The sequence below is a fragment of the Pseudophryne corroboree genome, chromosome 4 (genome assembly GCF_028390025.1).
Source record: "Pseudophryne corroboree isolate aPseCor3 chromosome 4, aPseCor3.hap2, whole genome shotgun sequence".
NCBI lineage: Eukaryota > Metazoa > Chordata > Amphibia > Anura > Myobatrachidae > Pseudophryne > Pseudophryne corroboree.
Genome location: NC_086447.1, coordinates 439,287,348 through 439,305,215, shown reverse-complemented (window position 1 = coordinate 439,305,215; position 17,868 = coordinate 439,287,348). Strand labels below are relative to the sequence as shown.

Below are 17,868 nucleotides of genomic sequence, written 5' to 3'. Positions count from 1 at the left end.
CGGAAATGCCGCAACTTCACTTCAATGACTGTTTTAAAAGCATTCTAACTTGCATTTCCACACGTTTTTCTAACAATGAGCTCCTTTAGTCTGTCCTTATTTTATACTGTGCTGCAAATTAGTTTTTGAATGTTAATAATACAATTAGATCACATGATCCCCTATGATGTCACAACCCTCAAATTAAGTACTATGGGTATAAATAGACGTGCAGCTTCACTCTGTCCCTACCCCTTGATGAAGTCTGATGAGACGAAACGCGTTGGGTTTCCTGCACTGACCCCCCTACTGATTTCTAAGCTAAGTCCGATTTCCTATCCTTTTTAAAAAGAAAAGTTTCATTTTTTATATATCTTTTATATAGAACCTTTTTTATCTTGTCAACTATTTTAATTACTCTCATATGTATTAAAAAACTTTATTATTTATATATCTCTGGCTTTTTACAAATCATTTATGGTTTAATAACCTTTTAGTAGCAACACTGGTCGCCGACATCCCTATCCCTCCATTCTCCATATATATATATATATATATATATATATATATTTAAAATTTTTTTAAATATATATATATATATATATATATATATATATACTTACATGTTTATGAATACTGGAAAAATATTACTGGTATATGTGTGTGTATGTATCTATATAACTATCTAGAGACATATATATATATATATATATATATAAACACTGTCATGTGTTTTTTTATTTGCTTTTATCCTACAAACCTACAATGATATTAATTTAGAAGCATGACTTTGGAATACAAATTTTAAACAATAAGTGTGTGAGTGTGATTGTGAGTGTTTGAGTGTGTATGTAAGTGTGTGTGTGTGTGTGTTTCCGCGGGTGCGAATCTCCGCTGATGCTAACTGTACACACTGTCCTGCACATTAATGTACACATATCAATAAAGTTTAATACAGATGACACCATACAATTACAATTAATCAAATGCCAGCACACACTATAAATATATGCCCATGTATGGAAAACGCCATTGGTACTATGCGCGCAGCTGCCTTTTCACGCCGGGAGCTGCGCATGCTAATAGCGGTCATGGACCGCCGCTCAGGGCCCTTTATACCCAATAGGGTAAAGCGCGAGGCCTACGCGGAGGTCCACCGCAAACTGCGGACATACACCCGGACACGGCGCAGCATTATACAGATCGAAAGGCAGTGGAGTGACCTCCGCCGTCACACGCCGGAGCTGTTGGCGGAGCTGCGCCAACAAATTAGCATCCGCCGTAGACGCAGTAAGTTAAACACATTACATAAAATATGATTATTACACTGAGATTATTTGCAGAATATTTTAATGTTAAAAATGCACATTTTCACTAAGAAGTGCTATAGTTAGAGAATTAGCAGACTGTGCAATTACACTATTGTAGCACAAACCTTACACAAATTTCTACATTTTGTGTGGTTATGGCTTGCAGTACTGAGTGTGTAGCAAAGTGCTTGTGAAAAAATTAATGTTGTTGTACTGAGTTGCTACACAGGCTGTTGGCTGAACACAATAACTTGCTCTGTGTATTTAACATGGTACATAACAATGTAATTTTGAAATGCTGATGTTTTTTTTTTAAAGTCACAACCTAATTATGACATATGTCATTCTAGGGCAAGTACAATGGTGAGCTGCGGCTGCAAGGCGGCTAATGGGAAGGGCAGCCCAATCCCCTTCTCCGCCCCCACCCCTTCTGTGGCCCAAACACCCTCTCCACCCCCCTCCCCCTCTCTTTCCCAATCCCCCTCTCCGCCCCACTCCCCCTCTGTGGCCCAACCCACCTCTCCGCCCCACTCCCCCTCTCTTTCCCAATCCCCCTCTTCGCCCCACTCCCCCTCTGTGGCCCAACCCACCTCTCTGCCCCACTCCCCCTCTCTTTCCCAATCCCCCTCTCTGCCCCCCTCCCCCTCTCTTTCCCAATCCCCTTCTCTGCCCCTCTCCCCCTCTGTGGCCCAAACCACCTCTCCGCCACCCTCCCCCTCTCTTTCCCAAGTCACCTCTCTTCCCCCCTCCCCCTCTGTGGCCCAAACCACCTTTCCGCCACCCTCTCCCTCTCTTTCCCAAGTCACCTCTCTGCCTCCCTCCCCCTCTGTGGCCCAACCCACCTCTCCACCACCCTCCCCCTCTCAATCTGAGCCAACCTCTGTAACCTCCTCCCCCTTCCATCCTCTTTCCGCAATCCACCCTCCTTCCCCCATCCTGCCTCCTTCCCCCATCCAGCCGCCATCCCCGCCTTCAGAATGGGCAGCAGAGGCCCCGGAACCACTTCAGGGAGGTGGTCAAGTGGCAGAGGAGAGTAAGTTCACACACATTGACATTTCATTTAGAAAATTATTTAACTTCACATTATAATAAATGCAGTGTTGTACTGGGGCCAATCTTTTGCCAAGGTAAAATGTTTGTCTTCTTCATCATGGTATGGATGTTGCATTTACATTTGTGTGAGGAACATTAGATGTACAGTGTCTACATCTGCAATGTTGAGGATGCCCACTCTAGGTCGACACTCATTATGTCGACAGGGTTGCCTGGACAACAGGGTTTGTATGTGCAACATTATCTGCAAAACAGTTAGACCTGAGTGGAGTTTAGTATGTTGTTTGACTTTTACACTTGTGCCTGGGTATTCCAATATTTACACATTGAAGTCGCATGCTTCACTTTGTTAGGGAGGCTAAGAACACAATGATTTGTGTTGTGAAAGTTACACTCCTACACTCCTTGTTTTTTTTTACATTTTAAAAGCTGTTTGACCTTAAGTAGTAAGGCAGGCTTTCAGGGAGTGTGGGCATGCTAGGATATGTTGTCCTTCTGAAGATGTTGATATGCAGTGTGATGGACGCAGGGCCAACCCCAAAAAAGATAAGTCTGCTTCACTCCAGATGTGAATGAATCCCAACATGGTGTTACATTTACTAAGATGGTAGTTCTATTTAAGATGGGATGTTGCCCATAGCAACCAATCAGATTATACTTGTAATTTTTTTGGCCCCTTCTACAAGATAATATGTTGAATTTGATTGGTTGCTATGGGCAACATCCCATCTTAAATAGAACTCCCATATTAGTAAATGTACCCCATGGTGTGGTACACTTTCTAAAAAAAAAAAAAAAAAAAAAAACATTGCTGAGCAGGCTTGTGTGTTGTTCTGCTACTGTTTAATCCTTAAAACATCCATGATGTAGTCACTTTGCCATTAAAGCAGGCCTGTCCAAACTGCGGCACTCCAGCTGTTGAGAAACTACACATCCCAGCATGCCCTGACACAGCTTTTGCATTCTCTGACACCAAAACTGGGTCAAGGCATGCTGGTATATGTAGTTTCACAACAGCTGGAGGGCCGCAGTTTGGACATAAGTGTGCTTTGTGCCTTGCTTGTATAATAGGTAATGTGAGGAAGTTAGTAATGTTTATTTTGCCTCTTAATTTCAGATGTTGCAGTTGGAGATACAACATCATTTGCGGGCATTCTGGCCAGCATGCAACAGCACATTCAAGCCTTGCTGGCCATTGTGGAGCTACTGCAAAAATTTGCATAAAAATACATGTTTAATAAAAAATAAAAATAAAAAGTTAAAGGCTACCAAAAATTTTTTGTTCATAAAAAAAAAAAAAAAATATTTCAAGTTAAGCGGGTGTTGTGTTTATTAATGCAATAAAGGAAAAGCAGATTTGTTACCTTAAACATTTTACACATCTAACTTAAGATTTTTAATTTTAATTTTAAACCAAAAAAATAAAAAATAGAGTTAGGAGCTTATTGTTTACAAAAACATGTAAACACATTTATTCACAAATTACACCACTACACAAAAATAAACAAATTAGCATTAGACCAGGCACATTTACCACATCTATATTTTACTTTTATACATTTCAATGTTGATGGCCAATTATGCCTACAAAGTGTTCTTCAGGTATTCTTTGAAGACTTAATTGGTCATGACCATTATCATTCATTACACTAATTGTAATCGTAATTGAGGAAGGCTTGTGAAGGTTTAACTGTAAGATGTAATTTAACTTTTAAAAAAAAATATTGCTGTGGGGTTTTTAGCAAAAGCGTGTGCAATTTTAAGAAGAATTTGTAAATCTACGAAAAGTTAGTATTTTTACGATGAGGTTTGTGTTAATGCGATGGGTTCGCATTAGTGCGATGTCATTTGGCATACGCCTACTTTGTGTAATACTGCGTACGAAATAGCACAAATACGTTGGGGGCGGATATTCGCTATTGTGCAACGTGTTCGCAATTTTGCAAATATGTTGTGCGAATGAAAACATAGCGATCAACTCGGAATCACCCCCATTGTGTTTATAAATAACAATACGGAAGGATTATTCATTTATGTATTGATACAATCAGACACTGTACAGGGAGTGTAATTCCCAGTGCCAGTGGTGTGTATTTAGACACTGATCCAAAGTGGCAACAGTTGCAATCATTCTGAGGATACAAATTATATTCTACATGAATGATGTATTTGTAAACAGTAAAGGCCCATATAGAGGGGCCGATGTGCGAGAGATGTGTGCTGAGCGAACCGCTCAGCACACATCTCTCCCGCCGCTCAGCACAGCGCGATCTGTGCTGAGCGTGCGGGGGGGAGACAGGGGGGGGGCTCATTTCAGCGGGTGAAATGAGCGACCCGCTAGATTGGCCTGCATGGCAGGCCAATCTAGCACCAGCGATAGCGATGCACGGGGCTGCGCATCGCTATCGCTGTATGGGGTACACACGGAGCGATCCTGCTTAAATTCTAAGCAATCTAGTCAGATTGCTTAGAATATCGCTCCGTGAGTACCCCTCTTAACTGTTACCCAGAGGTATTGGAACTGGAATTAACAGACACACAATAGTGAGATTGTTTTCCAGTGTCTGTGGAGGAAATATAACAGTGTTCTGTGTAAGGATTATAATAAACAGAATACAGATAACGAATTGTGGAAAAATCTTTATTGAAAATACACATATGGACACATCATAGAGAGCATACTTTCAATATAGATACTCCTTAACATCTAAATCAGGCTTTTTCAACCAGTGTGCCGTGGCACACTAGTGTGCCGCGACCAGTTGCTAGGTGTGCCGCAGAGCCAGAGCAGCTTCCTGCACCTTCAGAGTGAACTGTTGGCCCGGGCTCTTCTTAGAGGATCAGTCGTGCTCCGGACGTGACCTATGCCTTGAAAACTGTGTGATATCATAGGTCACGGACGCCGCATCTCACCACCCAGCCAGCCCACCTGCCTGCATACACATGTTCCAGTTCCCGCCTGCATACACAGCTTTCCTTGCCCACCCACATCCACACCTGCCCAACCGCCCACTGCTCAGTATTCAAAGAACTCCACTATGAACAACCCCCGCCACTGAGGGACAGGGAAGAGGACAGCTGATAATATTTGTTATTTTATTTCTCCTGTGAGGAACAGTAGGATTTCAATAGGATTTATGTGGGGAGAATAAGAATTTATGGATTTATGGGGGGGACAATGTGAATAATTCATGTGGGGAGCAATAGGATTTGTGTGGGCAGAAATGTAATGGAATTATGTGTGGAGCAATAGGATTTATGTAGGGAGCAACATGATTTATGTGTGGAGCAATAGGATTTATGTATGGAGCAACATGATTTATGTGGGGAGCAATGTGATTGTTTTTTTCTGTGTAGGCCAATGTATGTGTGTGTTTTGTTTTTTTCTGTGGGGGAACGGATGGCGTGCCTTGGTAATATTAAAATATTGTTTGGTGTGCCGTGAGTAAAAAAAGGTTGAAAATCACTGATCTAAATAATACACAGGATGTGAATAAGCAACATCATTCCCTTCTCAAATAATTAAATAAATCCCCAGGGAGCAATTATGAAATATAAGTGGTGTGACTATAGTATATCATATACATCCTGAGAACTAGAATCTCTTACCAGCAAGTACAAGTGGTGTGGGTATACCAGTAATATACTGAGAATTTCAGTGAATTTTATCACTAAGTTTGTACAGTATATATTATAGGGTTAATAATTATATAATTTAGGAGTTGAATGTCATCTAAAAGTAAATATAAGAACAAATTTAATTGGTTTATTATTGGATGATAAGGAAATCTCCTTCGGAATATGAAGAATACCCCATAATAACAGTTCTGAGGGATATTAATCTCAATAGAGGAATTGTGGATTAATAATAGATCATTTAAATACAATAAAAGAAAGTCACATGAGAAGACACATAGCTGAGTATTTTAATACACACTATTTCTAGTCTTTTCACATCTCTTAACTATTTTAACCTATATTTCACTGTTGATTTTTTAGTATGTACACAATTTTAATGTAAACTGATAAAATGTACATTTTAAAGAAGTCCTTTCTAAATAACCAGTTTCTACCCCTGTTTGTGCACTAAAACAGTCTCCTTTCCCTTTTTTTTTTTTTTACCTGCCTGTCAGCCCACTGCAGCTCACCTCTGCAGCATCACTGCTCACACTGTTTTAATCATACCAGGATGTACAATGAGGAGTCAGGACTGACCAGACAAAGCCACTGGTGTTTAATTCATTCAGTTCTGACTGCAGTGGCTGCGGTTCTGGAAACACAACCAGTGACTCGTGAGATTTTATTTCATTATCTCGTGAGACTGACTACAATGTTAGGAAACAGCTGAGCGGCCGAAGAGTAATAAACCGGTGACAGCTAAATTCTTCAGTACTTCAGTTTGTGTGTAGCAGTGTGGAGTCTTGGGGGCAGTGTGTGGGGGCGACCCTTTCACCGCACTTATAATCCGGCCCTGGGCTGGAATGACATGGGAGGGGGCTGCAGTGACACATGGAGGAGTTGACGTGTACTATGTGAATCTGACTTTTTCAATTATTTTATGTGGTTTTGTATTTCAAATTGTATTTTATGTGGATGCCTTTTTTAAATGTATTTTATGTGGATCTGGCTTGCTTCAGTGCATTTTCTGTGAAAGTGTTTTTTTCAGTGTATTATTTCACTGTTTCTCGCCCCCAGTGTGACTAAAAATTAGTATGTGATACATGGTCATGCTCCTACAAATGTCATATTGTAGGCAGGTGCACAAAAGTGGGGTGTGTTCATTTGCCAGTTAGGCTACGCCCTTTTATTTACTTTTTTTCAAAGGTGCGCACTCATGATACCAGCTCTTTGACTTGACTACAGATATTTTGGGCTCGTTGACTCTGACTGGTTGGCCACCCCTGGCATAGAGGTTCTCAAATGCGGTCCTCAAGACACCCCAACAATCCAGGTTTTAGGTATATCCATGACCCAGCACAGATGGTTATATCAAATTGACTGAGGTGCTAATTAAGTCACCTGTGGCCAAGCATGGATAAACTTAAAACCTGGACCGTAGCGGTGCCTTGAGAAGTTCTGTTATAGCTATTTCATTTCAGTGTTCACAGTCATTCATGTTATCAAGCTCCCTCTAGGTGTCAGATCAGAAGTAGCTTAATTGTGAACCTCTCCCGCTACCTTAGTAAACTTCTCAGTGCATTAAGGGTAGACACAGGAGGCATTAATTTCACATCCTATATCGGGTAAATGTAATAGGGTCTGAGTTGTTGGAGGTACGGGACTTCGGGCGAGAATGCCTGTATTATGAAAGCAGCAATCATTTACAAGGCAAAACCAGCCTCGTTTTGCCTTGTAAATGATTGCCACTTTAAAAATACGGCATTCACGTCTGAAGTCACGCACCTCCGGCAACTCAGACGCTATTACATTTCCCCGATGGTCTCATCCAGAGATGTGCATATATAGCTGCCACTCAGGAAAGCATGAATGGTAACAATTTACACTTAAATCTGCCACAATAAATCTGCTGAGAGTCAGTTATGTATGACAGCAGTATTATTTTACAATGCTGCAGATTTTCTGCATGTGTTCAGACATGTGTATTTGCATACTTAGTTTATGTTAGCATTGCATTATATTTGTGCATATTGTAATTGAATTTTATTGTTTGTATTCCTCTACTATATAATAAACACCATTCTTCAGGTCACCACATCTGACTGGATTATTGGAAAGGAGAGGTGGTTATTCTAGAATTTAATTAAGGAGATCTTAGTGAGGTCAGAACAGTCCCGGTATCCCAAAGGTAACCTCTGGGATGCCCATTTCTCTGTTTAGTGGGGGGGGGGGTCCCAGTGACCCACCATACATCCACCAGTCAAGACAGAGCCCACAGCAGCCTGAACCCTAAAGTATACAAATAAATTCAGTGTGGAACCGCACTAGTCTTAACAATCTAAACGAAATATAGAAATGACATCAAAGATAGAAAAACCAATATATATGCAGTTGAAAAAAAGTTTTAAACTGCTAATGATTGGCGGTACTCCCAGGAATTTTGTAGACTAGACTACAATTGAAAAGGAGAGAAAAGACAAAAAACCCTTGTTTGGGAGCACTCGTTTGTAATGATTGGTATAATGTGAAGTTAAATAAATGATGAAATGAGATAAAACTTAACCTTTAATTGTTTCTTGAATAAAAGAAAATAAATGTGAAATAATTTTGAGACTCGTGTCTGATGTTTAGAGTAAGAACCTTGTTTAACCTTTTTAACAAATGAGGTACAAGGTAATGAAGGAAGGTGAAAATATCAGAAAAATGTGTTTAATGGATACCATAGATTTCTGATGAAAAGAGGGTATCCAGAAGAGTCACTGTACATGCCTTGGAATGAAGGTTTTAATTATAGCGTAATATGGTAGCAAAGTTGGGTTAAGATGAAGGGAGATGGCAAAAAGAATATTTAGGGAGAGGGGCCCACTGCACCTGGTATTCTCAGGAGGTTTCCCTTCCTGATACTGACCAGGCCATACCTGCTTAGCTTCCGAGATCGGACAAGATCGGGCGTATTCAGGGTAGTATGGCCGTGGGCCTGTTGTTATAAATGTGAGAAAAGAGATAGGGGGAAATCCACTCCTATTATCTGTACTGTACATAAGTCAAAACCATGGATAGTCTGGGAGGGTTTTTCCAGAAGCAGGGATGTGAGAAGCGTTGGATGGGATATTTCCTTTTTAAAAGGCCCACTGCACCTGGTATTCTCAGGAGGTTCACCTTCCTAGTACTGACCAGGCCATGCCTGCTTAGCTTCCGAGATTGGACAGGATTGGGCGTATTCAGGGTAGTATGGCCGTGGGCCAGTATAGAGGAAATATTGATGAGATGGTAGGTAGAGTTTTGCAGATAGTGAGCTCTCACCATCAGTTTGTAAAGAGTTGACAGCTTACCTAATGACAGTGGTAACAGATACTAGACCTCTGTATACCACTACACTCTCCTCTGTCTTAGAACTGTGTTTTATTTGCACTTATTCCCCGCCTATGCCTTTAAGGTTTATGTACTATTTTTTTGATACATTACCCTGATTTTCTTATAACTTTATTTATGGTAGCATTTTCTATTCATTTGTATTCATCATCAATTATTTAGTATCAATTAATCTCACTCTTATTATTGTACCATTTGTGAGCCAGCCTTGAGCTCTTTATCAGCATATGAGCACTCATCTGGCTTCCCTCCAGGGGACCAGCAATTATAGTGCCATTTGTTACCTAACCATCTTGGAGTCAGCTCTGAACTCTGTTCTTTAATAATTGGTATCGATCATCCTCACTCTCACTATTAGGCTATATATTTCATTTGTGAGCCAGCCTTGAGCTCCTTGCCAGCATATGACTACTCATCTGGTTTCCCCTTAGGGGACTAGCAATTACAAAAATTTTTTGTCATTTATGAGCCGTTTCTGATCTGTGAGTCCCATTTATCATTTGTTGTTTCTTAATCTATGGCTTGAGATACATACATACATACACAGTACATATCTTCATTCAGCATTTTTTTTGAGAGCTCACTATCTGCAAAACTCTACCTACCACACTACACCTCTAATTTATCCTGTACCCTAACAAATCCTAGACACTCAGAATTATCCTGACACACCTTTGTCTGGAAATACCATTTTGAGACTGTCTATAGCCCTGGTTGAGTGTGAAGTACAGAAAGCAGAGCGTGTATATTCTCCCATCTCATCAATATTTCCTCTATACTGGCCCACGGCCATACTACCCTGAATACGCCCGATCCTGTCCAATCTCGGAAGCTAAGCAGGCATGGCCTGGTCAGTACTAGGAAGGTGAACCTCCTGAGAATACCAGGTGCAGTGGGCCTTTTAAAAAGGAAATATCCCATCCAACGCTTCTCACATCCCTGCTTCTGGAAAAACCCTCCCAGACTATCCATGGTTTTGACTTATGTACAGTACAGATAATAGGAGTGGATTTCCCCCTATCTCTTTTCTCACATTTATAACAACAGGCCCACGGCCATACTACCCTGAATACGCCCGATCTTGTCCGATCTCGGAAGCTAAGCAGGTATGGCTTGGTCAGTATCAGGAAGGGAAACCTCCTGAGAATACCAGGTGCAGTGGGCCCCTCTCCCTAAATATTCTTTTTGCCATCTCCCTTCATCTTAACCCAACTTTGCTACCATATTACGCTATAATTAAAACCTTCATTCCAAGGCATGTACAGTGACTCTTCAGGATACCCTCTTTTCATCAGAAATCTATGGTATCCATTAAACACATTTTTTCTGATATTTTCACCTTCCTTCATTACCTTGTACCTCATTTGTTAAAAAGGTTAAACAAGGTTCTTACTCTAAACATCAGACACGAGTCTCAAAATTATTTCACATTTATTTTCTTTTATTCAAGAAACAATTAAAGGTTAAGTTTTATCTCATTTCATCATTTATTTAACTTCACATTATACCAATCATTACAAACGAGTGCTCCCAAACAAGGGTTTTTTGTCTTTTCTCTCCTTTTCAATTGAACCCTAAAGTATCCTGCATTCTTCAGTGGCTGGAACTGCCTGTGGCACCACTACTCATATCTACCAACCGAAGACCCTAACCTGTGGACCAATTACATCTCATGTAGAGAGTTCACATATGCTCTCCCTGTTACACTGCAGCACTTCACTGTATTCCCCCACAGTCAGATACACTGGTCAACAGGGCAACACTGAATACTTCTGAGCACACAAGCTCCAGTACCGTGGAATGTGGACATTACACCTGTGAGTACATACTTATAAATTGCATTGCTATAATTTGCATTTTCCATATAGTATTTAAAAAATAACAGAGTGATGTATTGAGGCATATTGATTTATCAACAGATTGTAAAAGTGTTGCAGATTGTTATGTTTTAATAATATAGCAACTGTATGTATGTCCCTCAGGTAAGAATACATATCTGCGTTGGTAACTGAGTTTAGTACTGATTTTAGGTCAGTGATGACAAGGGTGGAGTGATTTACTTGCTGTGCCTGTTTTGGGGGATTCTGTTTGCAGCTTTATCAATTGCAGGACTGCTCTATTTACCTTCACTTCCCCAATATCCTGGATGTAAGCAAAGCTCCTTATATGGAGCTGCAGCTCCCCCTTACTTTATTTCAGCAGGCATTAATTTCTAAAGGATTGTAGATGCAGCTCCCCACAAATAACAGGGACAGCCCCCATTCCCCTGTCATTTGGAGGGATGCCCATACTGGGGGGCTTGATAGGCTGACTAGTGGTACAAGTAGATTTTATTTCCTGCCCAGTACTCCCTTAATGTGTCCATGGTGTGTGCATGAAAAATGTCCGTGGCCATGCATCAGGCGGGCATGTCCACATAGCACTATATGTCATGATCCAGGCTATTTCAAATAAGAAAAGGCCTGTGTGATATCAAGGTATGTGATATCAGGATATCTGAGTGGTGTATCAATGGATGTGATGCCTATGTATCTGGGTTATATCCAAATGGACATGATTACAATTTGTATTAATCTGATTGATGTATCAATGTACCACTGTATTATATCAGTCAAATGTCTTTGCATGTCAAATGGTAGAAACTTAATTGAGCTGCTGGTATTTTATTATAGCCACAGACCTAGCAGAGACACACTGGATACCCAGGTGTGAAATTCTTCCTGACCAGAGCTTGTTGATTACCCAAGCATTATCCTACAGTTGTAAACCCGAGCCCAGATTTTCAAGCAAACAATTAAAAGATAAGGCCATCTGCCCTGCTCGTATTCCTAAGAGACATCACAGTATAAGCGGAGACTCAATTCACTCTGGCTGGGAAAAGGTGAAAGGACTCCAAAGAGGAAGGGGGCTGGGGGGAGGAGGGGCAGCATGTGTTTAAATTTGTGAATCTCTTGCAGCAAATTGTCATCATCATGAAGGGGTCTAGATAATCATAATAAAACATACCTACCAGAGGAGGCTTCACCTCAATCAACGTTCAGCCCTACCTAGGTGATATGAATGTTATACCTTTTTTCCCTATTTTTATTTCTTGAGATTGTAATTGCTTGTGTGACTATTTAACTATTATATTTTTGTCACTTTCTTTTTTCTGTAACAATAAGATTTGAAGATTTTACTTGGATTAAAAAATCTTAATCTTAGATCTGGAATTTGTGTTTTCACACCCAAAGGCTTGAGAGGTTCATGTTACCTAATTTTTTACGTATTACTAATTTGGTTTGTGGGTGAGAGCAGAAGCTCACCCTGGGCATGGTCCCTCAAAGTCACTTAGCCTGGCTGGCGCGACTAGTACTTCTGCTGGTGGCAGTTACAGCGTGGATTTACCACACACACTGAGGTAATCAGTAAGCTGTCATGGGCAGCATTCTCAGATGTATTTGAAGAATCGTTGCTAACATAACACAAAACTTGCTGCACCAGTTAATTTAATACTGTAGATTATTATGAGGTCTTGTTCTAATTATTCACAAGCTTATCAAGGGGACCTGTTTGTCCTTATTGTATTGTTCTATGAGGTGCATCCACTACTCCAATGAGACCATAAATGCAAACACGGGCCCTCATTCCGAGTTGTTCGCTCGGTATTTTTCATCGCATCGCAATGAAAATCCGCTTAGTACGCATGCGCAATGTTCGCACTGCGACTGCGCCAAGTAACTTTGCTATGTAGAAAGTATTTTTACTCACGGCTTTTTCATCGCTCCGGCGAACGTAATGTGATTGACAGGAAATGGGTGTTACTGGGCGGAAACACGGCGTTTCAGGGGCGTGTGGCTGAAAACGCTACCGTTTCCGGAAAAAACGCAGGAGTGGCTGGAGAAACGGTGGGAGTGCCTGGGCGAACGCTGGGTGTGTTTGTGACGTCAACCAGGAACGACAAGCACTGAACTGATCGCACAGGCAGAGTAAGTCTGGAGCTACTCTGAAACTGCTAAGTAGTTAGTAATCGCAATATTGCGAATACATCGGTCGCAATTTTAAGAAGCTAAGATTCACTCCCAGTAGGCGGCGGCTTAGCGTGTGTAACTCTGCTAAATTCGCCTTGCGACCGATCAACTCGAAATGAGGGCCACAAGACGAAAAAATACTTGCATAGGTGCACTAAAGACCTTGTATATCGTTAAAATGTATTTATTTATTGGTATGCTTTAAAATCTTAATTTATGTTTGAGAAACTGTGAGATATTAAAAAAACGTATAGGGGTATATTCAGTTAGGGTCGGATCCATTCCAACATGCATTTGTCGGAATGGATCTGACAAGGGCTATTGAAAGCCGATCTTAAAAAAAAGTCGAACTGAGATGTGGGAGAGCCGCGGGCAGACGGGGGACAGCAGCGCTGCAGGAGGATGTGGCACAGCCACCAGACCTCACAGCAGCATGCACCCGGCTCCAGCAAGTGGGACCTCACTTGCTGGAGCCGGGTGGATGCTGCTGTGAGTGGTGGCTATTACACATCCTGCAGTGCTGTGCTGTAGCGCTGCTGTCCCCTGTCTCCCCGCTGCTCTCCCCCGTCTGGCCGTGGCTCTCCCCCCTCTCCTCCACTCAGGTCCCACATCTCAGTTCGACTTTTTTTTTAAGTCTAACTCAGATGGTCGGAAACGGGGCCAATACCTGTCGAATTTGGACCCGTTTCCTGCAGAAGTACGTGAATCGGCAGCTATACCGCCGATTCACGTACTATTCCACAAGTCAAATTCCTCGACTTGACGAATAAAAATGCTCAGGACTGAATAGGTTGGAACCCCTTCCGACCTGAAAAAGTCAAACTGCTGTCTTTTCGACAAGACGGAAGTTTTGACCTTAATTGAATATACCCCATAGAGTGAAATAGTAAGAAAAAAGTGTTTTAAAAAACACTGACTGCTGTCAATTATTCCTAGTCTTTCAAGGTATAATAAAGATTTAATGGTCCACCTTAATCTTAAATGTTGTCTCTCTCCACTTTGTTACCTTCATTGTTTGCTTTCTATTACTAAAGATTATATACAATCTTCTATGTGTGTGTGTTTTTTACTTTACTCATTTTTGTATCAAATCTATACTTAAAGTAACCACAGAGAAAGTAACATTTGTATACTGGGCTCAGCAGTAGAATTATGGATACATTTGTTTCCTATACCAAAGCTTTTATACCTCACTCAGTATCTGTAATGATGATGAAATTATATGCTCATGTATTTGTTTAAATAGGGGGTAATTCAGATCTGATCACTGCTGTGTGTTTTTGCACAGCGGGCGATCAGATCTGAACTGCACAGGCATCAGAGCCACGCTGCACCGGCGCATTGCACACCAGCAACAGGCAACGGTGCCTAGCGATAAGATGGTGTGAAAAATCTGAACGTACGGGCGTTTGCAAGGAGATTGACAGGAAGAGGCCATTTGTGGGTTGCAACTGACCATTTTCCAGGTGTGTCCAGAAAAACACAGGCAGGACCAAGTGTTTGAAGGGAGGGTGTTTGACGTCAACTCTGGCCCCGATCAGCAGGATTTCATCGCAGCGGCTGAGTAAGTCCTGGTCTGCGCAGAGACTGCACAAACTGGTTTATGTGCAGCTCTGCTACAGAAGCGAACGCACACTTTCACAGCGATTTCGCCCTCCCCCTGTGGGCTGCGACTATCTGATCGCAGGGCAGCAAAAAATGCAGCCCAGCGATCAGATCTGAATTACCCCCTTAATCCATTTTATAGGTATTATATCAACAGAAATATGCATCTGGTTTAAGGATATAATATTGTTTCAAACATTGATTATAACAGTAAATTCTCTCTGCTGGCAATATATACTATTAATTATACTTTCAGGCAGGTATTGAGGTTATTTTATTTTAGTAATCCCTAAATTTATATACTGGATTCCATGCTATAGATAGGGAGCTAGAGCCATTTAGGTATGTGCTTGATATTATGTATACAGGAACCGATACTACTAATTAGTGAATAAATGGAGCTATTATTAATATTTTCAGCTCTCTAAGGGGGTAATTCCAAGTTGATCGCAGCAGGATTTTTGAAAGCAATTGGGCAAAACCATGTGCACTGCAGGGGAGGCAGATACAACATGTGCAGAGAGAGTTAGATTTTGGTGGGGTGTGTTCAATCTGCAATCTAATTTGCAGTGTAAAAATAAAGCAGCCAGTATTTACCCTGCACAGAAATAAAATAACCCACCCAAATCTAACTCTCTCTGCACATGTCATATCTGCCTCCCCTGCAGTGCACATGGTTTTGGCCAATTGCTATCAAAAATCCTGCTGCGATCAACTTGGAATTACCCCCTAAATCTCTATTTTCCCTGTATCATTACCCTGCAATCTTCATTTATGTCTAGTGCTATTAATATAAGCTTTATACTGTTTTTTCATATGTTTTAATGATAGTCAGTATTTCTAATAGCCACCGTATTGAGATGCATATGTGTTGTAGCTGTTATTATTTCTAGTTCTGTATTAAGGGGCTATTTTTAATATTTATTCCGCTATGCCTCACAGCTTGATACTTTTGTAAGTCTGCGGTAATGCCAGTTAATATCATGCACTACACGTGCACCTGGCGCCATTAATCTCTAGCCCACACAATAGGGATATGTACACAGAGCAGCTATTACTAACACCCGCTGTATCCTTTGATACGGAGCGATAAGCTAAGCAATCTGACTAGATTGCTTAGATTTTCAGCAAGCTCGCTCCATGTGTAGCCCATACAGCGATAGCGATGCGCAGCCCCGCGCATCGCTATCGCTGCTGCTAGATTGGACTGCATGCAGGCCAATCTAGCGGGTCGCTCACTTCACCCGCTGGGTGAAATGAGCCCCCCCATCCCCGACTCCCCCCGCACGCTCAGCACAGATCGCGCTGTGCTGAGCGGCGGGAGAGATGTGTGCTGAGCGGTTCGCCTGTCTATATGGGCCTTTAGTATATGCCCAGACCAATTACTAGAGTGTGTTGTGTGTACAGGGGGTAATACAGGGAGGGGGCTGTATATAATGGAATGTAATAAGGTGGTTCTGGGTGTGCTGAGGTATAGTATGGGGGGAGGGGGGGTCTGTGTATACTGGAATGGTATGAATGGTATGAAATATGTGTGTACTGTGTGTACTGAGAAGTAGTATGGGGGAAGGAAAGGGGATATGTATACTGGAATGTAACAGCAGGGTGCTGTGTGTGAGTGTTATGGTGGAGACAGTGCCGTAACTAGACATTTTAGCGCTGTGTGCAAGAAACGGCATTGGCGCCCCCCCTTCTATGCAAAACAGGGGCAGTGCGCACCGTAGGCGAGCCCAAAAAATATAGGGGTGTGGCCACAAAATAAAACCAATTCATATAACGGTGCACAGTAGTCTCCATTATTCAAATTACGCTGCACAGTAGCACCATTACACCAGGTAGAGCCCCTTTTACACATTACGGCAGACAGCGTCCCCTTTTTACACATTACGGCAGACAGCGTCCCCTTTTTTACACATTACGGCAGGCAGCGTCCCCTTTTTTACACATTACGGCAGACAGCGTCCCTTTTTTAAAACATTACGGAAGACAGCGACCCCTTTTTACACATTACGGCAGACAGCGTCCCCCTTTTTACACATTACGGCAGATAGCGTCCCCCTTTTTACACATTATGGCAGACAGCGTCCCCTTTTTACACATTACAGCAGACAGTCCCCCTTTTTTTTTACACATTACTGCAACAGAGACCCCCATTTTACACATTACGTCAGGCAGAGTCCCCCTTTTTACACATAACGGTAGGCTCCCAGATTTTTACACATTAGGCAGGCACAATCCCCCTTTTTTTACACATTACATCAGCAGTCCACTCTTTTCACACGAGAGAAAGAGAGAATTATACTTACCTGTGAGTCTCACACGCCTTGGGTGCTGACAGGAGGAGGGGGTCATCACAGGCTGTGACACTCCCCCCCCCCCCCCACACCTGTCAGCACCTCAGCCATGTGAGAGACACAGAGTTAGTGGAGACAGTTACTTACTTCAGAGCACTCACCCATCGATGGTCTGAGCTGCTCTTCTTTGGAAGTGCGGGCGACCATTGCAGCAGCAGGGGAAGTCTCCATGAGGGTGACGCACATCCTCCGCACGGCTCCCCACCAGAAGGAACCGGAGGCGCGTCCTGGCTGTTTTCAGTGCGCTGCTGGAGTTAATGGGGGAGCACTGCTGCTGCCGCCTGTAAGTATATCAGCAGCGCTGCTGCTTTGATATTAGGTAGTGCTGCTTGGGGTGGCCAAACGGGGTGGATGTTGATGGTGCGCCCACAGCGCAAATGCGCTGTGGGCAATGCACCATCCGCCCACACCTAGTTACAGCACTGGGTGGAGGGCACTGTGTATAATTAAAGTATTATGGGGTGCTGTGTATACTGGGTATTATTATGGGGTGTGCTGTGTATACTGGTATTATGGGGGGTTGTGCATACTGAGTGGTATTATGGGGGGTTTGTGTATACTGAGTGG

The 17,868-nt window shown here is 42.1% G+C and overlaps 1 protein-coding gene and 4 pseudogenes across 2 annotated transcripts in view; 2 read left to right on the top strand and 3 right to left on the bottom strand.

Annotated features, from left to right (window-relative positions):
* The window catches only part of MRAP2 (melanocortin 2 receptor accessory protein 2), a 212,406-nt gene that overhangs the window by 133,629 nt on the left and 60,909 nt on the right, over positions 1-17,868 (bottom strand). The gene's annotated exons all lie outside the window — the stretch shown is intronic.
* On the bottom strand, positions 8,820-8,937 carry LOC134913885 (5S ribosomal RNA; annotated as a pseudogene).
* On the bottom strand, positions 9,086-9,203 carry LOC134912685 (5S ribosomal RNA; annotated as a pseudogene).
* LOC134912035 (5S ribosomal RNA) lies at positions 10,114-10,231 on the top strand (annotated as a pseudogene).
* LOC134912183 (5S ribosomal RNA) lies at positions 10,380-10,497 on the top strand (annotated as a pseudogene).